The sequence below is a fragment of the Condylura cristata genome, unplaced genomic scaffold (assembly GCF_000260355.1).
Source record: "Condylura cristata isolate star-nosed mole 26May11 unplaced genomic scaffold, ConCri1.0 scaffold00015, whole genome shotgun sequence".
In the NCBI taxonomy this organism is placed as follows: Eukaryota; Metazoa; Chordata; class Mammalia; order Eulipotyphla; family Talpidae; genus Condylura; species Condylura cristata.
Window position 1 is genome coordinate 45,932,275 of NW_004567116.1, and position 22,005 is coordinate 45,954,279.

The 22,005-nt window shown below is 40.0% G+C and overlaps 1 protein-coding gene across 2 annotated transcripts in view; it reads right to left on the reverse strand.

Annotated features, from left to right (window-relative positions):
- Positions 1–22,005, reverse strand: part of RAB30 (RAB30, member RAS oncogene family) — a 78,479-nt gene that overhangs the window by 41,623 nt on the left and 14,851 nt on the right. The window contains exon 1 of one of the 2 annotated variants that reach the window (XM_004683246.2): positions 4,782–5,169. The exons of the other annotated variant lie outside the window; for it this stretch is intronic. The gene's annotated coding sequence lies outside the window, so the exon portion shown is untranslated. Of the gene's footprint in view, positions 1–4,781; positions 5,170–22,005 lie in introns of those variants that run through there. 2 annotated transcript variants of the gene reach the window in all.

Here is a 22,005-nt window from a genome sequence, read left to right on the forward strand (position 1 = left end):
AAAAAAAAATGTGCAAAATGATGTAAAAATAAACTTTTTAATAAAATAAAATAAAGAAAAAAAAAGAAAAATCATAAAACATAATTCAATTAAACATCAAAGAAGTATGGGATGTGGGTTGCCAACTAAACAGGCCCAGCACACCAAGCACAGTATGAAATTTCAGAAAACTACAAGCAGAACGGAGATTCAACAAGCTGTTAGGGAAGAGAAAATCAAAGAGAATCAAAGACACAGGCTATATACAAATATACAAATAACAAGACACCAGAACACTTCCAACTTCTCAAAAGCATCAACGAAAACCAGAAAACAATGGAACAATACCTTCAAAATTCTGAAGGAAAATGACTTCTAACTTAGCATGTAAGGCTCAGTTAGACTATTGATCAAGTGTGAGAATAGAACAAAGATATTTTCTGGCATACAAGATCACAGGCATTCATAATCCACACACCTTTTCTTTCTTTTTCTTTTTCTTTTAAGATTTATTTATTTATGCATGCAACAACTGAGGTACAGGACAGAGGTACAGGAGAGGTGGGAGGATTCACCAGAGACAGAGTGGGGAGCAGAACAGGCACATCAACGAAGTACACTGCTGAGGGGAACAGCGGTGAGAGAGGAGAGGTCTGCTGCACCATGTGGGTCAGCTCCTTGGCCTGGAATCGAGCTTGTGCTGAGGTAGCTGGCTGTAGCTGGCTTCGTGGTATTGTGCTTTAACCCGTTGTGCCACGAGGGAGGGCCCTGACCAAGAATTTTTTAAAAAAATAATATAATAGTTTATTTATTTATTACATCATTTTCTGCATTGTTCCATCTCAGTTGTAATCCCCTTGGGCTTCCCATCACTAAATCACCCTGTGCAATCACTATAGTCCAGTGCATTTTCCTCCCCCCACTGTTTTTGATCCCATTCCCCACTTCATCCCCATAAAATGTCTCTGGTATATAGCTGTTCATTATTATTATTATTTTCTCACCTTGTCTGTTATACTCCTGCTATGAGTAAAACCATCTGGTATTTTTCCTTTTCTTTCTGGCTTATTTCACTAAGCATGATCTTTCCCAGCTCCAAACATGTTGCAGCAAAAGGCATGTGTGGTTTTTTTTGGTTGTTGAGTAATATTCCATTGTCCACACACCATTTCTTAATAAGCCCCCGAAGGAGCCTCCCTGGTAGCCTAATGGTTAAATCTCAGCTACCACCAAAGGCTCACTACACCGTACTGAGTTCAATCCCCAATGGGGGAGTTAACCCAGGAGATGCAGCAGATCTCTCCTGTGCTGCCCGCTCTATCCCCTAGCAGTGTATTCCAGGAAATCAACCTGTTCTGTTCCCCACTCTATCTCTAGTGAATCCCCTAACACCTTGCACCTCTGGCCTACACCCCAGTTCCTCTATGCACAAAAATACATATTAAAAAAAAAAAAAAGAAACTCCTGGACGATGTCCTCAACAAGCAATATACAAGAAAGAGAAGAAAAACTGGAGAGAGGACAAAAAAATTACTGTTCTGTGAAGAATCCAACCAGGCCAAAAAAGCATAACTCAAGGAATAGATATGTTGAAGATCTTTACTGCCAACTACCCACTGCTATTAAATCTGGTATTTTTGTTCTAAATATTTTAATTGTATAATAAAGTTTTCAAAAACAATACTCAAAAGACCTCTAATACCCATCATCCACATTCAATACTTATGAACATTTGGCCTGTTAGCACAATCTAACCCCCTTTCTGTATTTTTCTCTCTTCAAATGTTTTAAAGCAAATTGCACATTGTATCATTTCACCCCATGTACTTCAGAATCCATAACTATATTATGCATTTTCTAATATCACAAAATCACTATCACAGCAGAAAAATTAACAATAATCTCTTGATAACATCTAATACCCATCCCACCAATAATACTTCTGTAACTTGCAAAAACACCTCTTTACAATGAGACTGCAAAGGGCTGAGTGGTAGCCTCCCCAAAACTTATCTGGTAAAGCCCTCACCCCCACTTCCTCAGATGTTGATGTATCTGGAGACAGGGCCTTAAAAAATGGAAGTTGAAATGGACCCTTTATGGCAGGCCACAATCCAACCTCTTATAATAAGAGCCTAGGACACACTGAGACATACCAATACGGTATATTCACATCGGTGTGGCCATTGAAGGAGCAGAAGAAGGTTGCCAGCTATAAGCCACAGAGAGACACCACAGAGGAAGCCAGTCTTGGCCTTGGGCTTGAAATACCCAGAAAGGAGAAAGTAAATTTCTGCGGTTTAAGTCATCCAGTCTGCGTGATTTCATTTTTGGCAGTCCCAGCAAAGTAAAACCTAGACTATCCGTATCAAAACAAGGTTCATACATCATTGTTTGGCTATAATTCTTAAGCCACGTTTGTCATGCCATTGACTTGTTGCAGAAGCCAAATCAGTTGTCCTATACTATGAATGTATGTTTATATCCAGAGAGTTCAATTTGTTTGTTACCCCTTCCCTCAACTTTCCAGTAACTCAGTTCTAGTGCTCGATCAGAAGGGTCAGCTTCTAGATGAGAACGTTTCATAGGTGATAGTGCTTACTCTTTTTAGCATTACAAAGAATGATAGCTAACACAGTCCATATTACTTTCTGGCTGTTGGCCTTGAACACACACTGATGATGTTGCTACTCATCTCCTGCATGCTGTCTGTCCAGTTAACCAAAGGACTCACTTCATCCACAAAACAGTTTTGCTTTGACCTTCTCACTGAGAACTGGAGGTGAGGTATAGAGAGACTAGAAGAAGAAAAGACAGAGCCGTCCACTCTTTGTGACTGCCCCTTACTGGCTCCTACCACAGCTCCATTAGATGCCTCATTGGTGGCAAGCCCTCACTTCCAAGAATTCCTTCACAGCCTTGCCCACTGACTTACTCTTTTGCAAGCTTCAGGGAAGCTACTGCCAGACTATGACCCTTAGTTATCTTTATAAGCATATAAGTTATCTTTATAAGCTTAGCTAATAGTGTTAATATTATCCTTTTCTTACTAACTTGCTGGGTTTATGATTGCTTCTTTAATAATATATAGTTTATTAATACAAAATTAGGGTTAAACAAGCAGAGAAGTAAGGGAGTAATGAACAGATAGACTACTATTCAGCTAGAAAAAAGATGAAATCCATATCATATATGAAATCCATGTCACGTGAATGGGCCTTAGGAAAACAAGTCAGACAGAGAGCAACACCATAAGATTTTACTTGTGTTTGGTACATGAAGGGAAAATGAAAGAACTAAGCTAACGAAAATAAACTTAGAATATAAAATCAAATTACCAGTTACCAGAAGGGAAGGGGAAGAAGGAGTGGGTTAGTAGTGATCCAAAACTGGGTCAAAAGACCCAAAAGAAGTGGGCCAAAAAGGGTCAATTGTAAGATGAAGGATGAAATTAGACTTTTAGTATATACAGACATTAATTTATAATGATATATAGATCTGAATATTATATAATGTTATAAAGTAATGCTAATAAAAAATTTATTTTAAGTCAGGATATTTCCTTACCTCTTGTGAGAAGGGTAGGAGACATGATTGGAACAGAGGGTCACGAACAGCCTCTAAAGTACCAATAATGTTCAGTTTGGTAAATTGGATTGTGAATATACAATTTTCAATATCTTATTCTTTAAGCTATAAATGTATATTTAAAACACTTGGTATGTATGATATGTTTCATATTAATTATTTTTGGTGACTGTCCATAATAATTAGAACACAGGGTTTGAGGAGTATGGTTAAAAAAAAGGAAAGGCTGGAAATGGGGTTTATTCTGGAAGCAAAGGGGAATCACAAACGTTCTCTTGGCAATATCAAAGGGGAAATTTATACCCAAGATCAGTTAAAATGGTTTTCTCATAACCTATCTATCAAGAATAATAAGAAAATCTTTTTTTTCCCTTAAGTTATTTAGAGATGAAACACAAGGCTTTGTAAGCATCTCACTGGGAAACACTGTAATGTGGTTTTGATGTATTTTTCCAGTGAAAGGAGATTCAGTTTGCCCTAGGGAATATATTTGCCTCAAATTCTTAAATGACACAAAGCTGGGAGGGATGCAGAACAAATGTTTTAGATGACAGAATTGGAATATATCTTGGTGAGCTGTAGTGACAGGTCAAATCTAGCCCAATTTATAACAACATCTACCATTTACTGAGAACATATGATATGCCAAGAATTTAACATACTTTATCACTTTTAATGTTCACAACCCACACACACCCCCTGCCCCCCCCCCCAAACCTGAGAACCAGAAAAGTTCACTTGCCCAAGGTCACACACCAAGTCAGGGACAGAATAATGATTTGAACCTCAGTTTTCAGATTTAAGTTTAAATTTAAATATGATTTCTTCAGCTACACCAAATTAACATTTGTAAAAGAACTCAGTTCTTCAGTTCTGCCTGCGACCCTCAGAGATCTGTCATTATCCCCAAACCCCTTGGCATATGAGTATCTCAGCACCTCAGAAAAATGATTAGGAGAGGCTGATTTCCCTCATTAATATAGCATTTAGAGTCCCTTTGACAGCTGCCAGGAAACCTCTATGTCCTTAAGAGCAAGCCTGTAATGAAAAGTGAGCTCTAAAAGAATTCTCTCTGCTCCACATCCCCAGCTCAGCTATGTCTGCCTTCCCATCTGTATTTAAGGCTCACAAAATTCAAGTTCTGTAGTTATAGATGGGGATTCCTTATCATCAAGATTGTCAAGCAAGACCCTTTTTAGCCAGCCTTTTTCTACCTTCAATTTTCTCTCCTCCTCAAAGTCATTTGATTCGATGGGTGTGTGTAGCTGAGAGAACAGCACAATCAGCTCCAGCGCAGTCATAACTGATGGAGCAATTCGAAAGGCAGCCAGAGAATTTTAATGAAAACCAGAAAACTCATGATGGCTAAGTCTAGCTGCGGTCCAGGCCAGCCAGCCCCTCCCACTGCAGCCAAGAATCCCTGAGCCAGCTTCACCCCAAAGAGCAGGGAGGAAAATCCATTTTGCATTCAGCAACCTCTTCTAGAGCAGCCCCTTTCCAGGGTGATTTTGTTGAGAAGCAAGCACACGCTAATTGCAATAGGACCCGGGGACCATGAGAAGCACAGGGTGTGGCAGCAGCAGATCGGAGCCAACAGATTATGAAACCGTCATTAAAAAGAAAGAAAAAAAAAAAAGAAAAGAAAAGCCTCTTTCCTTCTGCCAAGGCTGTCTGTGCACAGCTGCATACAAGGCTAGTGAGGAATCTTAACAAGCTTAAAGAGACTGTATTTCAGATCCTGGAGAACCAAAGGTGGAGGAAATGAATATCTGGAGCACTTACTACACCTTAGGTGCTCTGAGAGCGCTCGACCCTTGCTATCAGGTGGGAATTGTAACCTGCATGTAACAGATAAGAACACTGAATCAGAGAGGTTAGAGAACTTATCCCAGGCACACAGGCAACAAGTGAGGAACCAAGTCACAAGTACAACATTGGTGAGACTCATCAGAAGTAAACTCAAAATCCTATGCTGTCTAAGAAAAGGAAACACCATTTACCCATGATGAGTTATGAGCAGGTAAAGATTTTTACCTGCTTGACCACCTAACCTTCGCAGCAGAGAAGAGAGAGGTCATTATCAGTCCCATTTTTGATGAGGAAACTGAGGCTAGATGTTAAGTAACATGGCTAAGGTTGTGATATTGCCAGAATTTGAATGTGAGTCTATCAAATTCTAGAGCACCCAAGGAAAAAATACTCCACCTTAACAATCTATGGAAGAGAAACATCTGTCCTCTTCTCAGCAGGTAATCTGTGATCCAGAGGTATTTTTCAATTCCTCTGAGCACTCCTCAGTTAGAGCACTGAATCACTAGCTCTGGGAGGCTCCCTATGGACTGTCGGCTCTGTTAACACCGTGTGTGCAAAGAAGGCAAGCATCATGATCCTGAGCTGCGCATGATTATAGAAGCAACAGCACCTTCTGTAGATGCTGTTGCACAGATCCATACACCTCACAGTACACGCCCCACCCCTTTCCAACAGTGCACAGGCCTATTCTGTATTCTTCACAAGAGACCACATTCCTCCTCTTAAAGCAACTGTGATTTCCCAAGGGAAATGAGTGTCTAGACAGAGCAACCCAATTCATCTTTACAGAGAGGAACACGCAATGTCAGGTTTGATCATTTCATTGGGGGGTTCTGTGTTTAACACCCCAGTGAAAGCCCTGAGTTTGGCATTTCTGAGTTGTCATACTAATCATCACTCAGAACAACAAGTGATCTGTGGAGCTGTAAGTATCTTTCCAGACTGGCAAGTGCCACCAAAGGGAAATCTGAGCCTCTTCACAACCAGCTTATGGGTCACGCACACATAGGCACAGCACACAAACAAATCCACTGATCAGGCTGAAACTTGACAGGACTCTTCTCACGTGTTCAGAATTAAGCACTGGGCTCTGAGGTGAGCAGCGCACCTAATACCTGCCAGGTACTGTGGCGTATACATTCACAGATGATATCTTAATTACCTTGCACACCAATCTGTGAGGTAGACAGGAATCCAAAGGGGTAACATAACTTGCCCAAAGTCACACAAGAAATAGCAACGTTCAGATTCCAATCCATTGGAACATACCTCCAGCGCTTTCACATTCAGTTTATCGTGAGCCCATTCACTTATCCTCAGATATTTATTGAACACCTTCTGTAGACAGATACTCCAGCAGCGGATACAACTGCAAATGTGATAGCGTAGGGCCAGTGTCCAAAGAACTTACTTTCTGATGAGGAGAAGACAACCCAATCTGGAAGCTATATCTCATGATGAGATTAGGGTTTTTAATGAGTTATCAGGGCAGGCTTCTCTCCGGAGTGGCATTTGAACTGAATTTGAAAGATGAGACTGAGCCAGGAATTCTGCAAAGCTGGGGAAGAGCATAGGCCAAAGGACCAAAGGAACAAAAAGTGCAAGGACCAGCTGCAGGAAAAGGTTTGGCATATTTGAAGAACATAAAGGACACCAGGGAACAGGCTGAGCAAGCAAGAAGGAAGAAAGGATGCTTGAGATGCTTGAGGAGAGCCTTGTGGACTACAGCAATACATTTGGATTTTGTTGCAAGGGCAATGAGAAATCAATGAAGGGTTTGAATTAGATGGCATAATCTGATCTGTGCATTAAAGAGGTAATTCCAGTGACTACAGGGAAGAGGAAGTATACAGGGAAAGAGTGAAGCTAGGAATTAGGGGAGAAATGAGAGAAGCCTGGACCCGAGTAGTAGTAGTAGATACGACTATTACATTGGAGACAGAAATGAAAAGACTTGCTGCTGACGCTCTGTTTGTCAACAGGGAGCGGAACAAACTCCTGGGATCCTCACTTTAGCGAGTGGATAGGGAGTGACACCATCTATTATGACACAGTCTGCCAGAAAAGCAAAGTATTCATGAGATATCTATGTGATTTATTCTATTACTAAACTAAGAAGAAGAAAAAAATGCTCCTGTAATTTAAAGTTCCCCGACCTAGGGTCCTCACTGGTAGCACAAAGGGTTAAAGCACACCACTAAGAAGCTATCCACAGCCACTGAAACACAAGTTCTGTCCCAGCCAGAGAACTGACCTACAGTGGTGTGGCTAACCTCTCCTGATCCGCCCTCTGCTCCCCTCAGTAGTGTATTTCACCAGCTCTGTTTGGTGAATCCTCTAACCCACATACCTCTGGCCTGTACCCCAGCTCTTGTATGCATAAATAAATAAATCTTTAAAAAAAAAAAAAGTTGCCTGACCTGAGGAAAATTCTTGGGAGTGAAAAGGAAGCAACATGAATCAGACAGGGTGCCTTAGTAAAACAGGAGTTCTACTTATATCTTATGGCTATCTCTCACTGCAGACCTTGGACCTGTGGGAGGGAAGACACAGGAGGAGGACTTAAGTTTGGTGCTATGGAAGGGCTGTCTCCTGGTCAGAGCTGTGGGAAGTAGAATGAACTGCCTCAGGCTGATAATGACTTCCCTTTCATTGGAATTGTTAAAGAATAAAATAAATGTCCTTTCAGTGACTGGGTAAGGCAAATCCTTTTCAACCTAAAATCCTCCTAAACCACAGAAGGTTTCAGAATAAAACCTCTACTAATCTGACCTGTAGAATTGGGGTTTTCCTAATAGGCAGAGTTTTCTTGCTATGACCTACCTTTTAGAAAGTAAATGAGAATAACATTAGTTTATTTCAGTCACTGTAAAGTGACTCCTCATTTACCTCTTAATTGTTATACAACATGCTGAAGGACTTTTGGTGTAGGTAAAAGGCACAAGCTAGAAATTAAATATCCCAAGTCTACAATTTATTAGCTCTTTGATTTTTGGCAAGTTATTTAAACATTAGAGTCTCAGTTGCTCTATGAAAAATGGGTAAAAGAAAAAAACCCTAATTCAGGACATTACTACAAGGGCCAAAGTCAATGTCTGACATATTATAGTAAGAATAATAATAATGATAGTTAACATTTACTGAGCCAGATTAATATACTATGTAGATGCTGTTGTACTCTGCAATTTTTTTCAACTAACTCTTTCAACGATGCAGAGGCTAGACACTTATTATTATCCCTATTTTAAAAACTGGTAAACAAATTTACAGAGTTAGTTAAGTAAGAGTTATATAACTAGTAATAGATGCTCAAAATAACTTCCTAAAGATTGAAAGAAAAAATATCGTTAGAAAATTTTGAAAAAAAAATGCAATCTGTGGTTTTAACAATTCAATTTGCTAGCTAGACAGTTAATAAATATTTATTAAAAATGCAAATGAATAATTGAAAGTATGACTCCAACAAACATCTATTGAGTTCTTACTAGGCACAGAACCAAGGAACAAGAGTTATAGCGAATTTACATCAATTTAATTGAGACTGCCACTAAACCACAAACTTTGAATTGCAGATGAACTGCCAACATAATGATCCAGGCCCATGAAAAAGTCCTAAGAAATGTTCTCAAACCAAAGGAGCTGGAATTACTGTTGTTTGTTCCTGGGGGAACTAAAACTGTTAGGTGCTCAGAATAGTAGGCAGAAGCCTAAGAGCACATGATGAGCAGAAGGCAATGAGACAGTCTCAAGAAAGGTGAATAAGACTTCCAAAGGAAGCAGACATCTAAGAGAACAAAGGCTAAGATCTAACAGGAAAAGGAGGGTAAGCTGACTTATAACCAGGCACTTGCTGATAATCTAGCAAGAAATCAAAGGGCACTGCGTGAATAAATTCAGAGGAAGAGAAGGCAATCTAAAGTAGAAAGTGAGGAACAGGAGTCAAAACAAAAGGAGAAACTGCAGATGGAAGCTAGAGGAGTTGCAAGAAACAGGACTGGGCTCAAGGAGCAGGGACGTTACCCTTAGGGGAAAAGTCACCTCAGCTGAGACAGGGGTGAAACTGAAGTAGGGGCATACAGAAAGTTATTCCAAATAAAGCTGGATAAATACAGAGAGCACCAGTTATACAATACCATTTTGAGCTTGAAATGATACTGATTTTCTTGGACCACTCACAAATTAATATTGAAAGGACAACCATCATTTATATGTTTTACATAGTTAAAAATTAGATTTACTGAGATGTGTTTATATTCAGCTTCTTAATGTGGGCACTGGTTACATCAATGTGCTTAGTCTGTAAACTTGAATATATTATTCACTTAAAACAGCTTTTCTGTATGTACCCTATAGTTTAATGAAAGGTTTTATAAACCAAATATTAACTTAGATTCACTATTCCTATACTCTTAGTTCAGTTTTTTAGAAAGTAAATCAACCTCAGGGCCCTCTGTGGTGGCGCAACGGGTTAGGACGCGGCACTGCAAGCTGGCCACAGCCACCTCAGTGTGAGCTCAATCCCCGGCCAGGAAGGTGACCCACATGGGGCGGCAGACCTCTCCACGCCTGCTGCTCCCCTCAGCATTATACTTCGTCAGTCTGCCTGTTCTGCTTCCCCTTCTGTCTCTGGTGAATCCTCTTGCCACCCCTATACCCCAGACCTCTAGCCTCTACCACAGTTCTGTATGCATAAGTAAATAAATCCTTTTTAATAAAAAAAGTAAATCAACCTCAAAACTATACACTCCTTTAGGCAATACTGCTTAGCATTCTGAATTATCAATAATACTAAATCAGGCCTAGATATACAGGAGGTATCTAATAATAATAAATAAATAAATAAATAAATAAATCAGGCCTAGATGTACAGGAGGTATCTAATAATAATAATCTAAGTATATGCTGGTGTGAGTGGAAGAATTTTAGCACCAATGTCCATATTTCATACAAATCTCTCTCCAGGGGATAAACTTTTATGACTGCAAAATCTGGCAAACCCTACCTTAGCAAGATGATTGCACTCATCATCAACATTAATGGAATAAACCATTCTTGGACAGAGGAAAGTATATAATACCAGTAATTAGAGGCTTATCAAAAATGTTTAATATAATCATGGAGAAGAAAATAGATTAAGAAGGTGAAATATTCTTAAGTAAACACACCTAAAATGTTAAAAATAAAACACAAAGAAGAGGAGACATACAGAGTAAGCTAGACTTAAAAAAAAAATAAGATAAAGATACATACCTAAATGTAATTTATAACGTTTGATTGGATCTTGGATTACAAATAAACCAGTAGTTACTGCCACTACAAAAATTGACATTTTAAATGTGATTTAGGCAAAGATGACAAGTATGCTAGGTAGCTGGCAAAAACAGCTGCAATTGTTCACACCCTTGTATCAACACCCCCGAGCAATATGACTTTGCTGTTTCTCCCATTCAGAGGATCTTCATGACTTGTCTTGGCAAAAAGATGGCAACAGAAGTTATGCTGTGCCAGCTCTAAACCTGAGACACCAAGGCTTTGCACACTCGCACTCACTTTTGGAATCTGTGCCATGGGAACAGCCCTAGGTGATCCTGCTGGAGGATGAGAGACTTTCCGGAGCTGAGAACAGCTACCCAAACTAAGGCTGACTGAGATCAGCCAGTCCCTAGAGAAGGCAGCAGAGGAGCCTCTAAAGGGGAGAAATTCAAGTGATTGCTGACATTGAGGGGCCCAGCCAACATCAGCTGAGATTAATCTGCATTAAAACCACCCAGCTGGGCCCCCACCCCGCCCAACCCCTGGTGGTGCAACGGGTTAAAGCACAGCACTAAGAAGCTAAAGCCACTTCAGTATGCATCCAATTCCCAGCCAGGGGCGTGACCCACATGGCACGGCAGACCTCTCCTGACCCCTCAAGTAGTGTACTTCGTCAGTCAGCCTGTTCTGCTCCCCATTCTGTCTCTGGTGAATCCTCTCACCACTCCTACAACTCTGGCCTGTACCCCAGTTGTGTATGCATAAATAAATCTGAAAAAAAAAAAAAAAAACACCACCCAGCTGACCCACAGAAAAGCATTAATAAATGCATTAATTAAGAGATGCTTATTTTCAACCACAAAGTTTTTGCATGGATTGATATGTAGAAAAAGATAACTGAAGTCAAGATTTTAAAAATAGACTATATGATATTATGGAATCAATGCTAAAATTCGAGGACATGAAATAGTATTGTTGTTATAGAAGAATGTCCCTATACTTAGGAGTTCATACTAACATATTTAGAGATAAAGTATCAAGGGTGTATGCCCCCACAAAATTTAAATCTTCATATAAAGATAAAGCTGTTAATAATTAGTAAAACTAAGAATGAGTGTTCCTTGTACTAATCTATGCACCTGAATTTTTTGGAAAGATTTATTTTATTTATTTATGCATACAAGAGCTGGGGTATAGGCCAGAGGTGCAAGGGTGTGTATGTGTGAGAAAGAAAGAAAGAAAGAGGATTCACCAGCAGAAAGAAAGAGTGTGGAGCAGAACAGGCAGATCTACGAAGTATACTGCTGAGGGGAACAGCGGGAGAGACAGGAGAGGTCTGCTGAGCCATGTGGGTCAGCTCCCCTAGCTGGGGATTCTATCTGCTGAAGTAGCTGCTGATAGCCTCATGGTGCTGATCCTTAACCCCTTGCACCACCAGGGAAGCCCATACTTAAAATTTTTCAAAAAAAAAAGTTAGAAAGTAAAAACCCATACCTTTCTCCAGAACGTAGTGACACTGCATGGTTACCTGGTAAAAGCAAGTTGCCATACAAGGAACAGATCCTTTTCATCCTTTATTTTTGCCATCCTCCATCACCTACACCTACCTGCCTTTTTTTTTTTTAGCCACATGACCACCCCTTGCTAGCAGCTCCCAGAGAGATGCTCAGAAATCCCAGCAGACCTGACACCTGCACTGGGGTAAGATCAGCGGGAGGTTCTGGACACCTGCCCAAGTTGCAGGAACAATCCTATTCCTCTTTACTGAAGGCAAGAATTGCTGTTGAATGGGGTGGTGGCCCAGACATCAACTGCAGCAAACCAGGGCAGTACCCTGACATAATTTTAAAGAATGATTCATTAATGAGTAAGAAATGTTCAAAAGTAATATTAATAGCAAGCACTCACTAATACTTCTCCCTAATATAATCAGGAAAGAAACAAAAACAAAAACGTGGCAGGTTGACTGGAATGTGAAACTTTCACAAGACACATAAGCAGGACTTTGAATTCTTTAGAATTCTTTTGAGTTCTTGTTAGAAAACAAATATTCACAAGTGACTATTTTGAGGAATTTCTCAAACGCCTACAAATGAGAAGAGTATCTTGTATTACATCTCTTCCTCCTGAGAATCCCTCAAGATTCTTACTAACAGAGGCTAAATCTGTTTTTTCCAACCTAATGAAAGCCTCTTTTATTTAATTTTGATTTTTTGTCAAATGATATGCAGCAATTATTAATGCTGTATATGGCCTTACACAGACCAACCCAGGGGCCTGTGTTCAAAGAATGTAGTTTCTGAGCTGAAATACAAGGGTCTCAGTTTTATTATGCCATGAGGAGAACCCCTCTTACAACAAATGGCAAAGTCCAATTATTCTTTACATACACATAAACACACACCCCCACACATAAATTAAGTAGAGGTATTTACAGTCTCTGCAGATCTTTGAAAATGTACTTGAACTCAAAAAACAACAATGAAGCAATTTCATGTTACTTTTGTCAGATGAGAAAAAAACTTTCATCTTATACAAGAAACAAAAGAAAATGTCATAGGGCATTATACATTTAATAAGTCATCTTTTTCTCATCTGTCAGAAATGAAAAAATAATACAGCAAAGGTATTTGTTTTAGTTTGTTTTGTTTTTGGCTTAAAGCCAAATTCATGCCCAACTTTCCTCATAAAATCTCTTAATTTTATCATTCACAAACCCCAGCATGCCTCAGACTAGTTTGAAATTAAGCTTTAAATTGAAATGGTTATGCAAAAGGGAGAAGTTACCAGGTACCACATATGGAGAGAATCTTCTAGTTGCCTCCATAAATTTCATCATATTTGGAGAAACCAACCAGACTGCCACATTTTTGAAATATTGATGTTTGAAAAAAATTCTGTGAGGATTAATTCTCAACCTGTGACATTATAAACAGCTACAGAACAGGCCCTCCCTGGTAGCGCAGCGGGTTAAACCACTGCACTAAGCGTAAGCCACTTCCACACGAGTTCGATTCCCGCCTGGCCCGGAGGTGACTACATGGCGCGGCAGACTTCTCCTGACCCGCCCGCTGCTCCCCTCAGCAGTGTACTTCATCCATCTGCCTGTTCTGTTTCCCACTCTGTCTCTGGTGAAGCCTCTCACTGCCCCTGAGCCTCTGGCCTGTACCCCCAGTTCTGTATGCACAAATAAATAAATCTTTGAAAAAAAAAAACAAAAACAGCTGCAGAACAATAAGCTTTCCTGGCTGGAATCTGCATATTCACACATTTGATGAGAGCACTAAACATCAGCAGACCTGTGCAGGGGTCTAGTTCAGCCACTGAGTTTCCATTCTCTTGTCCCTAGGAATGTCAACTGCTGAATGTGATTCATTCGGCATGAGAACATTTGTTAAGCACGTTCTATAAGCAAAGTGCAGAAGGGGGAAGCACACATGGAAGGGACATGGACCCTGCCCACAAAGAGGAAGCAAAATCCAAGCACTTAGTCAAGTTGGAGTAAGGGGCTCTCAGCAGGTTAAACACTTGAACCTGAACTTGAATCCTGGCCACAGTACTTTTTTGGCTAGGTGATCTAAGGCAAATTTTATTGAATTTCTTCAAACTTAGTTTCCTCATCTGTAAATGGGGTTGATAATTGTACCCATTTCACTGAATGATTATTATAATTAAATGAGATGAAACATATTGTTATACCTGTTTATAAGCTTTCATTAGATATCTTTAAGGTTAAGTATGCTAACAATGCTAAGATTCTATGAATTTGCTGTGTGATCCATAGCAAGAAATTTAACATCATTCTTTACCTGTTAAATGAAAAGTTATCATTAAATGACTTCTAACATCCATTCTAGCTCCAGAGTATTAAAAGGCTCTGGGATTGATCTTACATGATTTCATATACATCTCAGGCCACTGCTTAAATTAACTGGTACAACAAAGCAACAAAATTGCCAAATAATCCATCTTTCCGGTGCCCATCTGAATCTTTTTTTTTTCCGTTTAGTTCCTTTATAAACTCATGACCCACTTGCATTATCTCCATGTGGTATAAGTTCCAAGTGAGTACAGGGGAGTGAGACCCCTGCCCCCTTCCTTTGTGGCTTCCAAACACAAGTGAGGGAGGCACACTGCATGAATAAATACATTCATTTAGTCAGCAACAGAAGAATCGACCAGCCTCAACACACGGAGGGGGGGGGCAGGGGCGGTGGGGGGGAGTGGAGCAAGAATTTCAGAGGGAGGCAAACCTTCCTGGGCCCCACCACACCTACTGCTTCTCTTCCTACCCCACTTTTCACACAGCCAAATTATCTGCCTGTACCAACCACTGAACTGAGGACTAATATGTCATGCTGATTTGAGGATGCTCACTTGGCATCCTCAACCCAAGCACAGTGCCTGGGATGTGGTAGGCACTTAGAGACTTAATACATATGAGTCACACTTCCCTCAGTACCAAATCTGTATACTGGGAGATGACTAGGAAGGCTGAGGTGTGCTCATGAACCTCTGGGGAAACTTAATTGAGGGGAATCTGACAGCCTTAAAAGCTTGCTCTGTGACTTGGGGTGGGGGTCATCTTACTGTCTTAATCACTGTTTCCTCTGACAAAGTGAGGGGCTGGATTAGCTGAGCAGGTGGGGCACCACAGCCACTATGACATGTAGGCAAATCTAGTCCACATAGAATGTTTTTAGATTTTTTGAAAAAGCAGACAAAGAATAACACATATCAGAGATGTATGTGGCCTCCTAAACTTAGTGTATTTACATTTTGGTCCTTCCCGCAAAGGACTGCTGACTCTGGATTAGATAGTCCCGAGGGTCCCCTTAAACCCTGAATTTTAAATATTCTAATTCTGTTGGTTTTCTTTAAATTCTGGATCTCTGTATAGTTTATTCCCAAGTCTGAAACAATAAGGAGGCAAGGCAGGAACTCCATTTGTTATTTATTTATTAAACGGCTTCAGCAGTAATAACCCTTACAACTAAATCCCCCCACCAAGAGGTAAATTGGGTCAATGTGGATCAAATGTCCACCTAATAAATGTCCCCAGGGTTGACTTGCCACAATGAAGGGAACACTCAGTTCTACTTGCACATTGGATGACAGCAACACCTGCAGGGCCAGAGCTCAGATAACCAGGATTAAGACTCACCTTGTTCCAGCAAATAAAAAATACATCTATCCATCCAGTGAACAAACCCCTTGGGCAAATTATAAAGCTATCTAAAAGCAGCTATCAGAAACACAGATCATCTGAAGAGATAATCTTAATAGCCATGGGCCCAAGAGAATAAATCCTATCCATAATAAGGCATATAGAATAATTTACTTGCAACATTGTTCCTTTTTTCCTCTGTTGTTAAGAATATATAATACCAAAACAAGGAATTCAAACACTTATGTCAGGGCAACAAGCCAAGAAAGTCTAGAATATATGATCCTATTAGCACTAATGGAAGTTGGAGCAAGGTAAAGAGAAAATAAAGCTCATTGCCTCCACTCTCTCTACACATACTTTTCCAAAATAAACAGCCAGCAATTATTCTTTTAATACTCTGCCTCTGTATACTCATAAATCACTCTGGGCATATACCTCTTGGTGATTTCAAAGGATGCTTCCCCCACCCCCCTTTTTCTTTGTTCTTCCTCTTTCTGTTATGTAGATATAGTTTTCCTAAAGGGAGAACTTTTCTGCCACTCCTCCATCCAGCACCTTCAGTACAACTGCAGCCCACCCAGACCGTGGACTGGGTTGTCAGACGACCCCTTAGAGAGCTGATCTAGACTCCATCCGCTCTGCTTGTCTCTCTGTGGGGCTCTCTTCAATTCCCCAGTGATGAGAGTGAGTCACTTATCTTTCCCAACCTCAAACGCAGGCAACATGCTCCAGACATACTGGTCTGGAAGGTTAAAAGAAAATCCTTGTATATATATATCTTCATGCTCATTTCCAGTTTCTTCATAAAGGAGAGACTATAATTTAGACTTGTATGTTTCCCTGACTCATTAGGTAAACTTTTTCTAATATCCAAAAAGACAGATGAACATTGTCCTCTTCTTTCTTGCTTCTCTGCAAGAAACTTAAAAAAAAAAAATCCCTTTACTTCCCAGTCTTCTTGTTACCCTCATATGTTTCTTAACCAATAAATAAGGGCTGAATCTTTCCTGGCAACTTTGCTTGAAAGCAAGGGATTCAGCACTAGGGTTACATGTTCAGAGCTTAGGAGCCTCTGAGGTAACGCTATTCTCAGTTCCCAGGCACAGTCTTACCCACATTTTCCCAAACCCATCACTGCAGTTCCTGCTGTGGGGATCCAGACGGCCCTGAACACCTACATCAGACCTTCTTGCCTGCGCCTGCTCTTCTCCCTGCTGGAACATGTGACCCAGCACATCCACTAGGAACCAAAAAATCATCACACTATTAAAAATAACTCTAGGGGCCCTCCCTGGGTGTCCAATGGGTTAGGACACAGCACTGCAAGCTGGCTGTAGCTACCTCAGTGTGAGTTTGAACCCCTGAAGTTGACCCACATGGAGCAAAAGACCTCTCCTGACCTTCCTGCTGTTCCCCATCAGCAGTGTATTTTATTGATCTGCCTGTTCTGCTCCCCGTTCTGTCTCTGGTGATTCCTCTTACCACCCCTGCACCTCTGGCTTGTACCCCAGTTCTGTATGCATAAATAAATAAATCTTTTAAAAAAAATAACTCTAGGAAGGAGTCTAGGCAATTAGTATAAGGAAATGTTATCTCCACTATAAGATTAAACAGCTATCTGCTCACTTTCTCTCTATAAAAGGCATCCCAGACTATTCATTAATATGTACACACAGAGACCTCCATGTGTCTTTTGAACGCAAAGTTTAATAGGAAGTTAGAGGTGATTCAAATAGGCTTTGGAGGACATGTTGACCTACTTAGCTATTCTTATCAAGCAAATATGAAAAACTGCATATTTATACTCAATTTAAATTTTCTTATTCTTTTAACAGTGTGAATCATCTTGTCAAGCACAGTACAACCATGCTTGCTCCTCAAGCAGAACTGACCAGTCCCTACTGGATCTGCAAGGATGTTAATAACAGAAACTCAGATGTTTTACTCATGTGTGCACTATGTGTCCACAACCCATTGCCTCTACTACTCAGGCGTTAAGTTCCTTGAGGAAAAGGTCCTCCTCATAATAATCCTCCTGGACTCCTGGCTGACAATAGACTGTCTGGCATAAGGTGGATACTTCACAACATCAGAATGAAAAGAGAAGCATTAAGAGAGCAGAAATTGTATCTTTCTGACTGTAATTTGGCCTATACATTTTTTTAAAGTAACTGGTGGATGGAAGAAACAAAAGAGCTCCAGAACTAAGACATGAATGCATGGAGCCTAGTTGTGTAATAGTAAGTATCATCTCTCATGAAATTTGAAAAAAAAAATGTTTCTTACAGTTTGATAGCTTGGAAATTAGCATATACTTCATAATAGATGGCACCTTAGCATTGTGTCATAATTTATTTGAAAACTTATTTTCACTTTCTCAGTGGTACCTACAATAGTCATCTATGTCACAGGTGACGGCAGTGCAGCTTCAGTGAAATTAAATCACTTGAGATGGCCTATGTAAAGGTTGGAAAGGTGACTGTAAACTTGAAACACAAGAGTTGAAACAGACAGGTTGGCCTTTTCAGTGGCTGGCAGAAGGACTGGATATTTATGTTATGTGATTCCCCCTTCTCTAAGAGCAGCCCAACTAGGCCACCAGCAGCTGCATCGATGCTAAATGACTGCCTTTTGTCTTCCACTGATTGGCCCCCAAGTACTCACATGCTCAAAACTGAGCAAATCTACTGAGATTTTTTAGTCAGAGTCATTGAGAGTACAGGTCAATTCCTTCTTAGCATTAACAACAGCGAGATTTGGAGTCAGGCACATCCTGTGACCATTGCCCCATTTGTAGGGCAGACACAAAGCCAAGTGACAGAATCTGTACATCATTTTACTTGCTGCTTTCTTCAAACTAGCCACATGCTCTCCAAACTCATTTCTTTTTCTCCTGAGCAAACAAGCCATATTTTCCAGCCACCTTTACCAAGAGGTGGGATCATATACTAAGTAATAAATGATGGGATGAGAAAAAAAAAAAAACTGAGACAAGACACTTCCAAACCTGGCCCATGAAAATCTACATGAGACCCTCCAGTCTTTTTCCACCTATAGGTTAAAAGGAAAGAACACACTGCTCCCCACTCTGTCTCTGGTGAAGCCTCTCACCTCCCCTGAGCCTTCTGCCTGTACCCCAGTTCTGTATGAACAAATAAAATAAATCTTAAAAAAAAAAAAAAAGGAAAGAACACAAGATAGCTGGAGAGAAAGAGTCACAAATGGAAGGTGCTTGGGTCTAGGAAAACCCACACTGAACTGCTGTGTGATCAAGAAATAAACATTATTTATATTGTTGAAATATGGGGGTTGTAGAGCAGTTACCAGCTCTAAAATCTCCTGGTTCCAGTTACAACAATCCTTCCTCTGTTTACATTAAATGTTTCCCATTTTGTTCCTGTAATTTCCCTAAACTTGTTTGACTTGGATTTCTTTCCCTTACAACTTAAAGAATCCTGAGAACACAGTAAAGAAGAATGAATTACAGTCATTTGAGGTTGCAAGAAAATAGATGTAAGCAACTATCTCCAAGATTAGAGGGAACACCAAGAAATCTAAAAACAGAATAATTTCAGTCAACTGACAACAATACACCAAAGACAATTTTCAGTTTCTAAGGGCCTCTAGCTCTAAATTCAAAAGCTATTTAGAATAAGATATACTCTCCTCATTCTCAATTATTACCAAAGTTGTCATAGCCTACTTCAGGGTTTACCACTAAGAGGTTCTCAACCACACAATATCCTAGCAAGCAAGATAAATGTCATTTACCATATAAAACCAGTTTTGCTGTCCCAGGACTTATTGGGAAATGATTCCACATGCTGCCCTAAGAATTCAAATAATTAATCTGGGGTAAACAGCATGGGGTACGAGTGTTTAACTCTGACTAGAGCCTTCGAAGACAAACATTCAAGGATCACCGAACTTCTGAGAATGTGTATAAGACCAGAACTGAGATGATTACAAAATAAATACAAGAATGGGGCCGTAAGTGCCTACTTGAGCAACAGACAGGTTTGCCACAAACTGTGAATCAGTGATGACAGAGCATGCATTCTGCTTGGTTTCCAGAAATGTCTCTCATTGAGTAAATAATTTATTTTACAACAACAAGCATTGGCATCTGTAATACATTCACCAGCTTATTATAAAGTACTTTTATACTATACATGAGTTATTTGACACTCAGAGGAGCAGTATGAAGCTGAGATTGTCATCAGTCTTTCATTTATAGCTAAGAAAACAGGCTCAGACAGGTCAATTGATCACAGCTCCAGGATTTGTGATTGAGCCTAGACTTAAACTCCGACCTTCTGAGTCAGATCCTTTATCCATGTCACCGTAGCCCTCTCGCTGTGGATTACTGGAACAGAGGATAGGCCTAGCAGAGACACTCTTTTTCCCACTGCCACAACTCATCAACTCATGTTGGAGGTTCTTCCTATGTTTCACACAGTGATATGTGGGATCTTTCTGGGGGTTCAAGGTAGATACCTCTGTTCGGTCTCCAAAACTACTGGAAAATACTCCCTGCCAAGACAACAGAGCTTTTTCTCACAGGAAAGCCTTCAGAGAGAAGGGAACCAAGGCAGGAGCTAGAAGTGTCCTCTCCGTGTTACCCTGCCAGAATTTCATACTTAAAGGTCTCAGAGAGACAGGCAGCAAGATCTCTCAGATCCCAAAGACAGAATCTGGCACAAGCTGACTAAAGTTATCCATGTTGGAGAGGGAAAGGGGGTCGAGTAGATAAACTTGGCCAGCCTCAATCACTGTTCTGACAGATGATTTTTATGAACCACTTCTAAAGGACAAATTGCTGATATCAAGTATGCATACAATACTTGGAAAAAGCAAAAACAAGCAAACAACAACAAAATACTGGTAGGCAGTGGAGAATGATGTTTAGTAAGAGTCATTTATCCCTGGGATCTTGTGACCCATCACCTCAGAAGGAAGGCACAAGAACTTGTAGGAGCTGTCCTTTAAGGTGTTAAGTTAGCATCTCCTGATTATCATTACTTCCTGGGACTCCAGCACAGGGAGGGAGAAATTGTACCTTGATGCAAATACTCTAGAAGTAGAAAATCCAGAATCATGAAAAGCATGAGGCAGTGAAACAGGCAAAGGTCTTGATTCAGTAAATCTGAGCTGGAACCACTGCTCTGTCCCTAATTAGCTTTGAGCTTAAATAAGTCATTAACTCTTTGAGCCTCAGTTTCTATATCTATAAAGCAAAAGACCTCTGCCTTAGGGTAGGATCATGGGTAATATAATATTATAAATGTAAGGGGCATAGTACAGTGCCTGATATATAGGATTTCAGATATATAACTCACTAAATGTCAGTTCTTAATGTTTCCCCCTCAACCCTTAATTCAACTCCTTAGTATTGGAATTATATACTTAATTTTTAAATTTTAATCAGATCTTAGTCATGTGGAAAGAATTACAAATGTTGTCTGATATCCTGACCATTTTCACTTTCCTCCTTGAAATTTATCCATCTGTGGTTTTAGTTATAAACATCTCAAATAATTATGTGCTCTTGGGTTTCTTACTAGTTTCTTGCTAATTTGTTTCCCAAATTTCCTTTAAAAAACTTAACTCCCAGATCTCTCTTCAACCTTATGATCTTCTCTAATCTGAAAGAAAATCCACTGCTTAAGCAGAACTAGCCTCACTAGGAAAGCATCTCTAATTCTTTACAGATATGTGCGACATAGTTACATTTAATAACAGCCAACTAAATATTTCACAAGACTTAATATAAAAGGAGCTCTAAGTTCACCAAAGTTTTATTGAATTTGATAAATATGTAATGTGCTTATAGAGACAACAGGAAAGCTATGATTCTTGTCATCTACTTCATTAATTTCCTGCTGTGGGCATCATTGGTTCTTGTCATCCTCTCATTTCAGACAGGCACAGCAACCCTACTCTATGTTCCTGTCTTCTGGATACAACACTACTGCACTATGACCATACTGTACAACAATCACCTTTTTGTGTCTCCTTCACTAGCCTTCAGATAAGAACAGTTTCCTGCCAAATCTTGATTATCAGTACCTGCTATTGCAGTACTTGTCATGTAATAGATATAAAGTTAGTATTGAATGAATGGATGGATGGATAAATAAATGGTCTTTAAATCTTAAAGAAACTTTATAAATTATCTGATCTTGGGCCCTCCCTGTGATGGC